The sequence below is a fragment of the Rhipicephalus microplus genome, unplaced genomic scaffold, assembly GCF_043290135.1.
Source record: "Rhipicephalus microplus isolate Deutch F79 unplaced genomic scaffold, USDA_Rmic scaffold_14, whole genome shotgun sequence".
NCBI lineage: Eukaryota > Metazoa > Arthropoda > Arachnida > Ixodida > Ixodidae > Rhipicephalus > Rhipicephalus microplus.
The window spans coordinates 882,501-900,000 of record NW_027464587.1 but is presented as its reverse complement, the minus strand read 5'-3'; positions in this window follow the sequence as shown (position 1 = coordinate 900,000).

The following is a 17,500-nucleotide window of genomic DNA, read 5'->3' as shown; positions in this document are numbered from 1 at the left end:
GAAAACGTTTTACTCGCTACTTTACAATGCTCTCTACAACATTACGACGGTTTCATGCACTTTCACATTAGATATCGCAGTTCCCGACTTGTAATGGTGAAAAACACTGCATCTCACTAAGTGACATTGTTTAACGCGGATTTACGACGGTTCATACCTTAACCTAACCTAACCCAACCTAACCTAACCTAACCTAACCCAACCTAACCCAACCCAACCTAACCTAACCTAAGCTAACCTAACCTAACCTAACCAAACCTAACCTAACCTAACCTAACGTAACCTAACCTAACCTAACCTATTCTAACGTAACCTAACCTTACCTGATCTAACCTAACCTAACGTAACCTAACCTAACCTAACATAACCTAACGTAACCTAACCTAACCTAACCTAACCTAACGTAACCTAACCTAACCTAACCAAACCTAACCCAACCCAACCCAACCCAACAACACCCACCCCAACCTAACCTGACCTAACCTAACCTTACCTAACCTAACCAAATTATCCTTACCTAACCTAACCAAATTATCCTTACCTAACCTAACCTAACCTAACCTAACGTAACCTAACCTAACCTAACGTAACCTAACCTAACCTAACCTAACCCAACGTAACCTAACCTAACCTAACCTAACCCAACTCAACCCAACCTAACCTAATCTAACCTAACCTAACCTAACCTAACCTAACCAAACCTAACCTAACCTAACCTAACCTAACCTAACGACGGTTGCAAGCGCTTTCACATTAGATATCGCAGTTCCCGACTTGTAATGGTGAAAAACACTGCATCTCACTAAGTGACATTGTTTGATGCGGTTTTACGACGGTTCATATCTTAACCTAACCGAACATTCGCACTTGTATCTAAAAACGCTCTATTACACTGTTTCGTTCACAATTACGATATTTGCATAACCTCACAGTTTTTCACTAACTTATTGCAGTACAGAACGCTGTATCTCGCTAAATGACATTGTTCTTTAAGGTTTCACGATGCTTGCATGCGCTTTAACGAGAATATCACAATATAGCAATTTCGCACTTGTAACGGTAGAACACGCAGTATTTGGGTTGTTCATGCCGTTTTGTGTGCTTTCACAACATTTCACCTATTGCAGTTTCGTACGTGAAATAAAACAATTATATCTCGTTAGATGTCTTTTTTGGTGGTTTCACGACGCTACCTAGCTTAAACTAACATAATTACCCCTAACATAACCTTCGCACTTCTATCGTTAGAAAACGTTTTACTCGCTACTTTACAATGCTCTCTACAACATTACGACGGTTTCATGCACTTTCACATTAGATATCGCAGTTCCCGACTTGTAATGGTGAAAAAACCTGCATCTCCCATAGTGACATTGTTCAATGGGGTTTTACGACGGTTCATATCTTAACCTAACCTAACATTCGCGCTTGTATCTCAAAACGCTCTATTACACTGTTTCGTTCACAATTACGATATTTGCACGACCTCACAGTTTTTCACCAACTTATTACAGTACAGAACGCTGTCTCTCGCTAAATGACATCATTCTTTAAGGTTTCACGATGCTTTCATGCGCTTTAACGAGAATATCACAACATAGTAGTTTCGCACTTGTAACGGTACAACACGCAGTATTTGGCTTGTTCATGACGTTTTGTGTGCTTTAACAACATTTCACCTATCGCAGTTTCGTACTCGCAATAAAACAACACTATCTCGTTAGATGACGTCGTTTTTGGTGGTTTCACGACGCTACCTAGCCTAAACTAACATAACTCAACCTAACATAACCTTCGGACTTCTATCGTTAGAAAACGTTTTACTGGCTACTTTACATTGCTTTCTACAACATTACGACGGTTTCAAGCGCTTTCACATTAGATATCGCAGTTCCCAACTTGTAAAGGTGAAAAACACTGCATCTCACTAAGTGACATTGTTTAACGCGGTTTTACGACGGTTCATACCTAACCTAACGTAACCTAACCTAACTTAACCTAACCTTACCTAACCTAACCCAACCCAACCCAACCTAACCTAACCTAACCTAAACTAACCTAACCCAACCTAACCTAACCTAACCTCACCCAACCTAACCCAACCCAACCCAACCAAACCAACCCTAAGCTAACCTAACCTAACCTATCCAAACCTAACCTAACCTAACCTAACGTAACCTAACCTAACCTAACCTATTCTAACGTAACCTAACCTTACCTGATCTAACCTAACCTAACGTAACCTAACCTAACCTAAAATAACCTAACGTAACCTAACCTAACCTAACCTAACGTAACGTAACCTAACCTAACCAAACCTAACCCAACCCAACCCAACCCAACAACATCCACCCCAACCTAACCTAACCTAACCTAACCTTACCTAACCTAACCAAATTATCCTTACCTAACCTAACCTAACCTAACGTAACCTAACCTAACCTAACCTAACGTAACCTAACCTAACCTAACGTAACCTAACCTAACCTAACCTAACCTAACCCAACTCAACCCAACCTAACCTAATCTAACCTAACCTAACCTAACCTAACCAAACCTAACCTAACCTAACCTAACCTAACCTAACCTAACGACGGTTGCAAGCGCTTTCACATTAGATATCGCAGTTCCCGACTTGTAATGGTGAAAAACACTGCATCTCACTAAGTGACATTGTTTAATGCGGTTTTACGACGGTTCATATCTTAACCTAACCGAACATTCGCACTTGTATCTAAAAACGCTCTATTACACTGTTTCGTTCACAATTACGATATTTGCATAACCTCACAGTTTTTCACCAACTTATTGCAGTACAGAACGCTGTATCTCGCTAAATGACATTGTTCTTTAAGGTTTCACGATGCTTGCATGCGCTTTAACGAGAATATCCCAATATAGCAGTTTCGCATTTGTAACGGTAGAACACGCAGTATTTGGCTTGTTCATGCCGTTTTGTGTGCTTTCACAACATTTCACCTATCGCAGTTTAATACTCGCAATAAAACAACACTATCTCGTTAAATGACCTCGTTTTTGGTAGTTTCACGACGCTACCTAGCTTAAACTAACCTAACCTAACCTAACCTTCGCACTTCTATCGCTAGAAAACGTTTTACTCGCAACTTTACAATGTTTTCTACAAGATTACGACGGTTTCATGCGCTTTCCTATTAGATATCGTGGTTCCCGACTTGTAATGTTGAAAAACACTACATCTAACTAAGTGACATTGTTTAATGCGGTTTTAGCGCGGTTCATATCTTGACCTAACCTAACCTAACCTAACCCAACCTAACCTAACCTTACTTAACCCAACCTAACCCAACCTAACCTAACCTAACCTAACCAAACCTTACCTAACCTAACCTAACCTAACCTAACCTAACCAAACCTAACCTAACCTAACCTAACCTAACGTAACCTAACCTAACCTAACCTAACCTAACCTAACCTAACCTAACGAGGTTTGCAAGCGTTTTCACATTAGATATCGCAGTTCCCGACTTGTAATGCTGAAAAACACTGCATCTCCATAAGTGACATTGTTTAATGCGGTTTTACGACGGTTCATATCTTAACCTAACCGAACATTCGCACTTGTATCTAAAAACGCTCTATTACACTGTTTCGTTCACAATTACGATATTTACTTGACCTCACAGTTTCTCACCAACTTATTACAATACAGAACGCTGTATCTCGCTAAATGACATCGTTCTTTAGGGTTTCACGATACTTGCATGCGCTTTAACGAGAATATCACAATAAAGCAGTTTCGCACTTGTAACGGCACAAGACGCAGTATCTGGCTAGTTCATGCCATTTTGTGTGCTTTCACAATATTTCACCTATCGCAGTTTCGTACTCGCAATAAAACAACACTATCTCGTTAGATGACATCGTTTTTGGTGGTTTCACGACGCTACCTAGCTCAAACTAACCTAACCTTCGCACTTCTATCGTTATAAAACGTTTTATTCGCTACTTTACAATGTTTTCTACAAGATTACGACGGTTTCATGCGCTTTCACATTAGATATCGCAGTTCCCGACTTGTAATGGTGAAAAACACAGCATCTCACTAAGTGACATTGTTTAATGCGGTTTTAGCGCGGTTCATATCTTAACCTAACCTAACCTAACCTAACCTAACCCAACCTAACCTAACCTTACTTAACCCAGCCTAACCCAACCTAACCTAACCTAACCTAACCAAACCTTACCTAACATAACCTAACCTAACCTAACCAAACCTAACCTAACCTAACCTAACGTAACCTAACCTAACCTAACCTAACCTAACGACGTTTGCAAGCGCTTTCACATTAGATATCGCAGTTCCCGACTTGTATTGGTGAAAAACACTGCATCTCACTAAGGGACATTGTTTAATGCGGTTTTACGACGGTTCATATCTTAACCTAACTTAAGATTCGCACTTGTATTGAAAAACGCTCTATTACACTGTTTCGTTCACAATTACGATATTTGGTTAACCTCACAGTTTTTCACCAACTTATTGCAGTACAGAACGCTGTATCTCGCTGAATGACTTCGTTCTTTAAGGTTTCACGATGCTTGCATCCGCTTTAACGAGAATATCACATTATAGCAGTTTCGCACTTGTAACGGTACAACACGCAGTATCTGGCTTGTTCATGCCGTTTTGTGTGCTTTCACAACATTTCACCTACTGCAATTTCGTACATGCAATAAAACAACACTATCTCGTTAGATGACGTCCTTTTTGGTGGTCTCATGACGCTACCTAGCTTAAACTAACCTAACCTAACCTAACCTTCGCACTTCTATCGTTAGAAAACGTTTTACTCGCAACTTTACAATGTTTTCTACAAGATTACGACGGTTTCATGCGCTTTCCTATTTGATATCGTAGTTCCCGACTTGTAATGTTGAAAAACACTACATCTAAGTGACATTGTTTAATGCGGTTTTAGCGCGGTTCATATCTTAACCTAACCAAACCTAACCTAACCTAACCTAACGTAACCTAAAATAACCTAACCTAACCTAACCTAACCTAACCTAACGACGTTTGCAAGCGCTTTCACATTAGATATCGCAGTTCCCGACTTGTATTGGTGAAAAACACTGCATCTTCATAAGTGACATTGTTTAATGCGGTTTTACGACGGTTCATATCTTAACCTAACCGAACATTCGCACTTGTATCTAAAAACGCTCTATTACACTGTTTCGTTCACAATTACGATATTTGCTTGACCTCACAGTTTCTCACCAAATTATTACAATACAGAACGCTGTATCTCGCTAAATGACATCGTTCTTTAGGGTTTCACGATACTTGCATGCGCTTTAACGAGAATATCACAATAAAGCAGTTTCGCACTTGTAACGGCACAAGACGCAGTATCTGGCTAGTTCATGCCATTTTGTGTGCTTTCACAATATTTCACCTATCGCAGTTTCGTACTCGCAATAAAACAACTCTATCTCGTTAGATGACGTCGTTTTTGGTAGTTTCACGACGTTACCTAGCTTAAACTAACCTAACCTAACCCAACCTTCGCACTTCTGTCGTTAGAAAACGTTTTACTCGCAGGTTTACAATGTTTTCTACAAGATTACGACGGTTTCATGCGCTTTCCTATTAGATATCGTAGTTCCCGACTTGTAATGTTGAAAAACACTACATCTCACTAAGTGACATTGTTTAATGCGGTTTTACGACGGTTGATATCTCAACCTAACCTAACATTCACACTTGTATCTAATTACGCTCAATTACACTGTTTCGTTCACAATTACGATATTTGCATGACCTCACAGTTTTTCACCAACTTATTGCAGTACAGAACGCTGTATCTCGCTAAATGACATCGTTCTTTAAGTCTTCACGATGTTTGCATGCGCTTTAACGAGAATATCACATTAGAGCAGTTTCGCACTTGTAACGGTACAACACGCAGTATCTGGCTTGTTCATGCCGTTTCGTGTGCTTTCACAACATTTCACCTATTGCAATTTCGTACATGCAATAAAACAACACTATCTCGTTAGATGACGTCCTTTTTGGTGGTCTCACGACGCTACCCAGCTTAAACTAACATAACTCAACCTAACATAACCTTCGGACTTCTATCGTTAGAAAACGTTTTACTCGCTACTTTACATTGCTTTCTACAACATTACGACGGTTTCAAGCGCTTTCATATTAGATATCGCTGTTCCCAACTTGTAAAGGTGAAAAACACTGCATCTCACTAAGTGACATTGTTTAACGCGGATTTACGACGGTTCATACCTTAACCTAGCGTAACCTAACCTAACCTAACCTAACCTTACGTAACCTAACCTAACCTAACCTAACCCAACCCAACCCAACCTAACCTAACCTAACGTAACCTAAACTAACGTAACCTAACCTAACCTAACCTAACCTATCCCAACCTAACCCAACCCAACCCAACCTAACCTAACCTAAGCTAACCTAACCTAACCTAACCAAACCTAACCTAACCTAACCTAACCTAACGTAACCTAACCTAACCTAACCTATTCTAACGTAACCTAACCTTACCTGATCTAACCTAACCTAACGTAACCTAACCTAACCTAACATAACCTAACGTAACCTAACCTAACCTAACCTAACCTAACGTAACCTAACCTAACCTAACCAAACCTAACCCAACCCAACCCAACCCAACAACACCCACCCCAACCTAACCTAACCTAACCTTACCTAACCTAACCAAATTATCCTTACCTAACCTAACCAAATTATCCTTACCTAACCTAACCTAACCTAACCTAACGTGACCTAACCTAACCTAACGTAACCTAACCTAACCTAACCCAACGTAACCTAACCTAACCTAACCCAACTCCACCCAACCTAACCTAATCTAACCTAACCTAACCTAACCTAACCAAACCTAACCTAACCTAACCTAACCTAACCTAACCTAACGACGGTTGCAAGCGCTTTCACATTAGATATCGCAGTTCCCGACTTGTAATGGTAAAAAACACTGCATCTCACTAAGTGACATTGTTTAATGCGGTTTTACGACGGTTCATATCTTAACCTAACCGAACATTCGCACTTGTATCTAAAAACGCTCTATTACACTGTTTCGTTCACAATTACGATATTTGCATAACCTCACAGTTTTTCACTAACTTATTGCAGTACAGAACGCTGTATCTCGCTAAATGACATTGTTCTTTAAGGTTTCACGATGCTTGCATGCGCTTTAACGAGAATATCACAATATAGCAGTTTCGCACTTGTATCGGTAGAACACGCAGTATTTGGCTTGTTCATGCCGTTTTGTGTGCTTTCACAACATTTCACCTATTGCAGTTTCGTACATGAAATAAAACAACACTATCTCGTTAGATGATGTCTTTTTTTGTGGTTTCACGACGCTACCTAGCTTAAACTAACATAATTCAACCTAACATAACCTTCGCACTTCTATCGTTAGAAAACGTTTTACTCGCTACTTTACAATGCTCTCTACAACATTACGACGGTTTCATGCACTTTCACATTAGATATCGCAGTTCCCGACTTGTAATGGTGAAAAAACCTGCATCTCCCATAGTGACATTGTTCAATGGGGTTTTACGACGGTTCATATCTTAACCTAACCTAACATTCGCGCTTGTATCTCAAAACGCTCTATTACACTGTTTCGTTCACAATTACGATATTTGCATGACCTCACAGTTTTTCACCAACTTATTACAGTACAGAACGCTGTCTCTCGCTAAATGACATCATTCTTTAAGGTTTCACGATGCTTGCATGCGCTTTAACGAGAATATCACAACATAGCAGTTTCGCACTTGTAACGGTACAACACGCAGTATTTGGCTTGTTCATGACATTTTGTGTGCTTTCACAACATTTCACCTATCGCAGTTTCGTACTCGCTATAAAACAACACTATCTCGTTAGATGACGTCGTTTTTGGTGGTTTCACGATGCTACCTAGCTTAAACTAACATAACTCAACCTAACATAACCTTCGGACTTCTATCGTTAGAAAACGTTTTACTCGCTACTTTACATTGCTTTCTACAACATTACGACGGTTTCAAGCGCTTTCACATTAGATATCGCAGTTCCCAACTTGTAAAGGTGAAAAACACTGCATCTCACTAAGTGACATTGTTTAATGCGGTTCTACGACGGTTCATACCTTAACCTAACGTAACCTAACCTAACTTAACCTAACCTTACCTAACCTAACCTAACCTAACCCAACCCAACCCAACCTAACCTAACCTAACCTAACCTAAACTAACCTAACCCAACCTAACCTAACCTAACCTAACCTAACCCAACCTAGCCCAACCCAACCCAACCAAACCAACCCTAAGCTAACCTAACCTAACCTAACCAAACCTAACCTAACCTAACCTAATGTAACCTAACCTATTCTAACGTAACCTAACCTTACCTGATCTAACCTAACCTAACGTAACCTAACCTAACCTAACATAACCTAACGTAACCTAACCTAACCTGACCTAACCTAACGTAACGTAACCTAACCTAACCAAACCTAACCCAACCCAACCCAACCCAACAACACCCACCCCAACCTAACCTAACCTAACCTAACCTTACCTAACCTAACCAAATTATCCTTACCTAACCTAACCTAACCTAACGTAACCTAACCTAACCTAACGTAACCTAACCTAACCTAACCTAACGTAACCTAACCTAACCTGACCTAACCCAACGTAACCTAACCTAACCTAACCTAACCCAACTCAACCCAACCTAACCTAATCTAACCTAACCTAACCTAACCTAACCAAACCTAACCTAACCTAACCTAACCTAACCTAACGACGGTTGCAAGCGCTTTCACATTAGATATCGCAGTTCCCGACTTGTAATGGTGAAAAACACTGCATCTCACTAAGTGACATTGTTTAATGCGGTTTTACGACGGTTCATATCTTAACCTAACCGAACATTCGCACTTGTATCCAAAACGCTCTATTAGACTGTTTCGTTCACAATTACGATATTTGCATAACCTCACAGTTTTTCACCAACTTATTGCAGTACAGAACGCTGTATCTCGCTAAATGACATTGTTCTTTAAGGTTTCACGATGCTTGCATGCGCTTTAACGGGAATATCACAATATAGCAGTTTCGCACTTGTAACGGTAGAACACGCAGTATTTGGCTTGTTCATGCCGTTTTGTGTGCTTTCACAACATTTCACCTATCGCAGTTTAATACTCGAAATAAAACAACACTATCTCGTTAGATGACGTCGTTTTTGGTAGTTTCACGACGCTACCTAGCTTAAACTAACCTAACCTAACCTAACCTTCGCACTTCTATCGTTAGAAAACGTTTTACTCGCAACTTTACAATGTTTTCTACAAGATTACGACGGTTTCATGCGCTTTCCTATTAGATATTGTAGTTCCTGACTTGTAATGTTGAAAACCACTACATCTAACTAAGTGACATTGTTTAATGCGGTTTTAGCGCGGTTCATATCTTAACCTAACCTAACCTAACCTAACCCAACCTAAATTAACCTTACTTAACCCAACCTAACCCAAACTAACCTAACCTAACCTAACCAAACCTTACCTAACCTAACCTAACCTAACCTAACCAAACCTAACCTAACCTAACCTAACGTAACCTAACCTAACCTAACCTAACCTAACCTAACGAGGTTTGCAAGCTCTTTCACATTAGATATCGCAGTTCCCGACTTGTAATGGTGAAAAACACTGCATCTCCTTAAGTGACATTGTTTAATGCGGTTTTACGACGGTTCATATCTTAACCTAACCGAACATTCGCACTTGTATCTAAAAACGCTCTATTACGCTGTTTCGTTCACAATTACGATATTTGCTTGACCTCACAGTTTTTCACCAACTTATTGCAGTACAGAACGCTGTATCTCGCTAAATGACATCGTTCTTTAAGGCTTCACGATGTTTGCATGCGCTTTAACGAGAATATCACATTAGAGCAGTTTCGCACTTGTAACTATCTCGTTAGATGACGTCCTTTTTGGTGGTCTCACGACGCTACCCAGCTTAAACTAACATAACTCAACCTAACATAACCTTCGGACTTCTATCGTTAGAAAACGTTTTACTCGCTACTTTACATTGCTTTCTACAACATTACGACGGTTTCAAGCGCTTTCATATTAGATATCGCTGTTCCCAACTTGTGAAGGTGAAAAACACTGCATCTCCCTAAGTGACATTGTTTAATGCGGTTTTAGGACGGTTCATATCTTAACCTAACCAAACATTCGCACTTGTATCTAAAAACGCTCTATTACACTGTTTCGTTCACAATTACGATATTTGCTTGACCTCACAGTTTCTCACCAACTTATTACAATACAGAACGCTGTATCTCGCTAAATGACATCGTTTTTTAGGGTTTCACGATACTTGCATGCGCTTTAACGAGAATATCACAATAAAGCAGTTTCGCACTTGTAACGGCACAAGACGCAGTATCTGGCTAGTTCATGCAATTTTGTGTGCTTTCACAACATTTCACCTATTGCAATTTCGTACATGCAATAAAACAACACTATCTCGTTAGATGATGTCTTTTTTTGTGGTTTCACGACGCTACCTAGCTTAAACTAACATAATTCAACCTAACATAACCTTCGCACTTCTATCGTTAGAAAACGTTTTACTCGCTACTTTACAATGCTCTCTACAACATTACGACGGTTTCATGCACTTTCACATTAGATATCGCAGTTGCCGACTTGTAATGGTGAAAAAACCTGCATCTCCCATAGTGACATTGTTCAATGGGGTTTTACGACGGTTCATATCTTACCCTAACCTAACATTCGCGCTTGTATCTCAAAACGCTCTATTACACTGTTTCGTTCACAATTACGATATTTGCATGACCTCACAGTTTTTCACCAACTTATTACAGTACAGAACGCTGTCTCTCGCTAAATGACATCATTCTTTAAGGTTTCACGATGCTTGCATGCGCTTTAACGAGAATATCACAACATAGCAGTTTCGCACTTGTAACGGTACAACACGCAGTATTTGGCTTGTTCATGACATTTTGTGTGCTTTCACAACATTTCACCTATCGCAGTTTCGTACTCGCAATAAAACAACACTATCTCGTTAGATGACGTCGTTTTTGGTGGTTTCACGATGCTACCTAGCTTAAACTAACATAACTCAACCTAACATAACCTTCGGACTTCTATCGTTAGAAAACGTTTTACTCGCTACTTTACATTGCTTTCTACAACATCACGACGGTTTCAAGCGCTTTCACATTAGATATCGCAGTTCCCAACTTGTAAAGGTGAAAAACACTGCATCTCACTAAGTGACATTGTTTAATGCGGTTCTACGACGGTTCATACCTTAACCTAACGTAACCTAACCTAACTTAACCTAACCTTACCTAACCTAACCTAACCTAACCCAACCCAACCCAACCTAACCTAACCTAACCTAACCTAAACTAACCTAACCCAACCTAACCTAACCTAACCTAACCTAACCCAACCTAGCCCAACCCAACCCAACCAAACCAACCCTAAGCTAACCTAACCTAACCTAACCAAACCTAACCTAACCTAACCTAATGTAACCTAACCTATTCTAACGTAACCTAACCTTACCTGATCTAACCTAACCTAACGTAACCTAACCTAACCTAACATAACCTAACGTAACCTAACCTAACCTGACCTAACCTAACGTAACGTAACCTAACCTAACCAAACCTAACCCAACTCAACCCAACCCAACAACACCCACCCCAACCTAACCTAACCTAACCTAACCTTACCTAACCTAACCAAATTATCCTTACCTAACCTAACCTAACCTAACGTAACCTAACCTAACCTAACGTAACCTAACCTAACCTAACCTAACGTAACCTAACCTAACCTGACCTAACCCAACGTAACCTAACCTAACCTAACCTAACCCAACTCAACCCAACCTAACCTAATCTAACCTAACCTAACCTAACCTAACCAAACCTAACCTAACCTAACCTAACCTAACCTAACGACGGTTGCAAGCGCTTTCACATTAGATATCGCAGTTCCCGACTTGTAATGGTGAAAAACACTGCATCTCACTAAGTGACATTGTTTAATGCGGTTTTACGACGGTTCATATCTTAACCTAACCGAACATTCGCACTTGTATCCAAAACTCTCTATTACACTGTTTCGTTCACAATTACGATATTTGCATAACCTCACAGTTTTTCACCAACTTATTGCAGTACAGAACGCTGTATCTCGCTAAATGACATTGTTCTTTAAGGTTTCACGATGCTTGCATGCGCTTTAACGGGAATATCACAATATAGCAGTTTCGCACTTGTAACGGTAGAACACGCAGTATTTGGCTTGTTCATGCCGTTTTGTGTGCTTTCACAACATTTCACCTATCGCAGTTTAATACTCGAAATAAAACAACACTATCTCGTTAGATGACGTCGTTTTTGGTAGTTTCACGACGCTACCTAGCTTAAACTAACCTAACCTTACCTAACCTTCGCACTTCTATCGTTAGAAAACGTTTTACTCGCAACTTTACAATGTTTTCTACAAGATTACGACGGTTTCATGCGCTTTCCTTTTAGATATCGTAGTTCCTGACTTGTAATGTTGAAAACCACTACATCTAACTAAGTGACATTGTTTAATGCGGTTTTAGCGCGGTTCATATCTTAACCTAACCTAACCTAACCTAACCCAACCTAAATTAACCTTACTTAACCCAACCTAACCCAAACTAACCTAACCTAACCTAACCAAACCTTACCTAACCTAACCTAACCTAACCTAACCAAACCTAACCTAACCTAACCTAACGTAACCTAACCTAACCTAACCTAACCTAACCTAACGAGGTTTGCAAGCTCTTTCACATTAGATATCGCAGTTCCCGACTTGTAATGGTGAAAAACACTGCATCTCCTTAAGTGACATTGTTTAATGCGGTTTTACGACGGTTCATATCTTAACCTAACCGAACATTCGCACTTGTATCTAAAAACGCTCTATTACGCTGTTTCGTTCACAATTACGATATTTGCTTGACCTCACAGTTTTTCACCAACTTATTGCAGTACAGAACGCTGTATCTCGCTAAATGACATCGTTCTTTAAGGCTTCACGATGTTTGCATGCGCTTTAACGAGAATATCACATTAGAGCAGTTTCGCACTTGTAACGGTACAACACGCAGTATCTGGCTTGTTCATGCCGTTTTGTGTGCTTTCACAACATTTCACCTATTGCAATTTCGTACATGCAATAAAACAACACTATCTCGTTAGATGACGTCCTTTTTGGTGGTCTCACGACGCTACCCAGCTTAAACTAACATAACTCAACCTAACATAACCTTCGGACTTCTATCGTTAGAAAACGTTTTCCTCGCTACTTTACATTGCTTTCTACAACATTACGACGGTTTCAAGCGCTTTCATATTAGATATCGCTGTTCCCAACTTGTAAAGGTGAAAAACACTGCATCTCACTAAGTGACATTGTTTAACGCGGATTTACGACGGTTCATACCTTAACCTAGCGTAACCTAACCTAACCTAACCCAACCTAACCTTACGTAACCTAACCTAACCTAACCTAACCCAACCCAACCCAACCTAACCTAACCTAACGTAACCTAAACTAACGTAACCTAACCTAACCTAACCTAACCTAACCCAACCTAACCCAACCCAACCCAACCTAACCTAACTTAAGCTAACCTAACCTAACCTAACCAAACCTAACCTAACCTAACCTAACTTAACGTAACCTAACCTAACCTAACCTATTCTAACGTAACCTAACCTTACCTGATCTAACCTAACCTAACGTAACCTAACCTAACCTAACATAACCTAACGTAACCTAACCTGACCTAACCTAACCTAACGTAACCTAACCTAACCTAACCAAACCTAACCCAACCCAACCCAACCCAACCCAACAACACCCACCCCAACCTAACCTAACCTAACCTTACCTAACCTAACCAAATTATCCTTACCTAACCTAACCAAATTATCCTTACCTAACCTAACCTAACCTAACCTAACGTGACCTAACCTAACCTAACGTAACCTAACCTAACCTAACCCAACGTAACCTAACCTAACCTAACCTAACCCAACTCCACCCAACCTAACCTAATCTAACCTAACCTAACCTACCCTACCCAAACCTAACCTATCCTAACCTAACCTAACCTAACCTAACGACGGTTGCAAGCGCTTTCACATTAGATATCGCAGTTCCCGACTTGTAATGGTAAAAAACACTGCATCTCACTAAGTGACATTGTTTAATGCGGTTTTACGACGGTTCATATCTTAACCTAACCGAACATTCGCACTTGTATCTAAAAACGCTCTATTACACTGTTTCGTTCACAATTACGATATTTGCATAACCTCACAGTTTTTCACTAACTTATTGCAGTACAGAACGCTGTATCTCGCTAAATGACATTGTTCTTTAAGGTTTCACGATGCTTGCATGCGCTTTAACGAGAATATCACAATATAGCAGTTTCGCACTTGTAACGGTAGAACACGCAGTATTTGGCTTGTTCATGCCGTTTTGTGTGCTTTCACAACATTTCACCTATTGCAGTTTCGTACATGAAATAAAACAATTATATCTCGTTAGATGATGTCTTTTTTGGTGGTTTCACGACGCTACCTAGCATAAACTAACATAATTCAACCTAACATAACCTTCGCACTTCTATTGTTAGAAAACGTTTTACTCGCTACTTTACAATGCTCTCTACAACATTACGACGGTTTCATGCACTTTCACATTAGATATCGCAGTTCCCGACTTGTAATGGTGAAAAAACCTGCATCTCCCATAGTGACATTGTTCAATGGGGTTTTACGACGGTTCATATCTTAACCTAACCTAACATTCGCGCTTGTATCTCAAAACGCTCTATTACACTGTTTCGTTCACAATTACGATATTTGCATGACCTCACAGTTTTTCACCAACTTATTACAGTACAGAACGCTGTCTCTCGCTAAATGACATCATTCTTCAAGGTTTCACGATGCTTGCATGCGCTTTAACGAGAATATCACAACATAGCAGTTTCGCACTTGTAACGGTACAACACGCAGTATTTGGCTTGTTCATGACATTTTGTGTGCTTTCACAACATTTCACCTATCGCAGTTTCGTACTCGCAATAAAACAACACTATCTCGTTAGATGACGTCGTTTTTGGTGGTTTCACGATGCTACTTAGCTTAAACTAACATAACTCAACCTAACATAACCTTCGGACTTCTATCGTTAGAAAACGTTTTACTCGCTACTTTACATTGCTTTCTACAACATTACGACGGTTTCAAGCGCTTTCACATTAGATATCGCAGTTCCCAACTTGTAAAGGTGAAAAACACTGCATCTCACTAAGTGACATTGTTTAATGCGGTTCTACGACGGTTCATACCTTAACCTAACGTAACCTAACCTAACTTAACCTAACCTTACCTAACCTAACCTAACCTAACCCAACCCAACCCAACCTAACCTAACCTAACCTAACCTAAACTAACCTAACCCAACCTAACCTAACCTAACCTAACCTAACCCAACCTAGCCCAACCCAACCCAACCAAACCAACCCTAAGCTAACCTAACCTAACCTAACCAAACCTAACCTAACCTAACCTAATGTAACCTAACCTATTCTAACGTAACCTAACCTTACCTGATCTAACCTAACCTAACGTAACCTAACCTAACCTAACATAACCTAACGTAACCTAACCTAACCTGACCTAACCTAACGTAACGTAACCTAACCTAACCAAACCTAACCCAACCCAACCCAACCCAACAACACCCACCCCAACCTAACCTAACCTAACCTAACCTTACCTAACCTAACCAAATTATCCTTACCTAACCTAACCTAACCTAACGTAACCTAACCTAACCTAACGTAACCTAACCTAACCTAACCTAACGTAACCTAACCTAACCTAACCTAACCCAACGTAACCTAACCTAACCTAACCTAACCCAACTCAACCCAACCTAACCTAATCTAACCTAACCTAACCTAACCTAACCTAACCAAACCTAACCTAACCTAACCTAACCTAACCTAACCACGGTTGCAAGCGCTTTCACATTAGATATCGCAGTTCCCGACTTGTAATGGTGAAAAACACTGCATCTCACTAAGTGACATTGTTTAATGCGGTTTTACGACGGTTCATATCTTAACCTAACCGAACATTCGCACTTGTATCCAAAACGCTCTATTACACTGTTTCGTTCACAATTACGATATTTGCATAACCTCACAGTTTTTCACCAACTTATTGCAGTACAGAACGCTGTATCTCGCTAAATGACATTGTTCTTTAAGGTTTCACGATGCTTGCATGCGCTTTAACGGGAATATCACAATATAGCAGTTTCGCACTTGTAACGGTAGAACACGCAGTATTTGGCTTGTTCATGCCGTTTTGTGTGCTTTCACAACATTTCACCTATCGCAGTTTAATACTCGAAATAAAACAACACTATCTCGTTAGATGACGTCGTTTTTGGTAGTTTCACGACGCTACCTAGCTTAAACTAACCTAACCTAACCTAACCTTCGCACTTCTATCGTTAGAAAACGTTTTACTCGCAACTTTACAATGTTTTCTACAAGATTACGACGGTTTCATGCGCTTTCCTATTAGATATCGTAGTTCCTGACTTGTAATGTTGAAAACCACTACATCTAACTAAGTGACATTGTTTAATGCGGTTTTAGCGCGGTTCATATCTTAACCTAACCTAACCTAACCTAACCTAACCCAACCTAAATTAACCTTACTTAACCCAACCTAACCCAAACTAACCTAACCTAACCTAACCAAACCTTACCTAACCTAACCTAACCTAACCTAACCAAACCTAACCTAACCTAACCTAACGTAACCTAACCTAACCTAACCTAACCTAACCTAACCTAACCTAACGACGTTTGCAAGCGCTTTCACATTAGATATCGCAGTTCCCGACTTGTAATGGTGAAAAACACTGCATCTCCCTAAGTGACATTGTTTAATGCGGTTTTAGGACGGTTTATATCTTAACCTAACCGAACATTCGCACTTGTATCTAAAAACGCTCTATTACACTGTTTCGTTCACAATTACGATATTTGCTTGACCTCACAGTTTCTCACCAACTTATTACAATACAGAACGCTGTATCTCGCTAAATGACATCGTTTTTTAGGGTTTCACGATACTTGCATGCGCTTTAACGAGAATATCACAATAAAGCAGTTTCGTACTTGTGACGGCACAAGACGCAGTATCTGGCTAGTTCATGCCATTTTGTGTGCTTTCACAACATTTCACCTATTGCAATTTCGTACATGCAATAAAACAACACTATCTCGTTAGATGACGT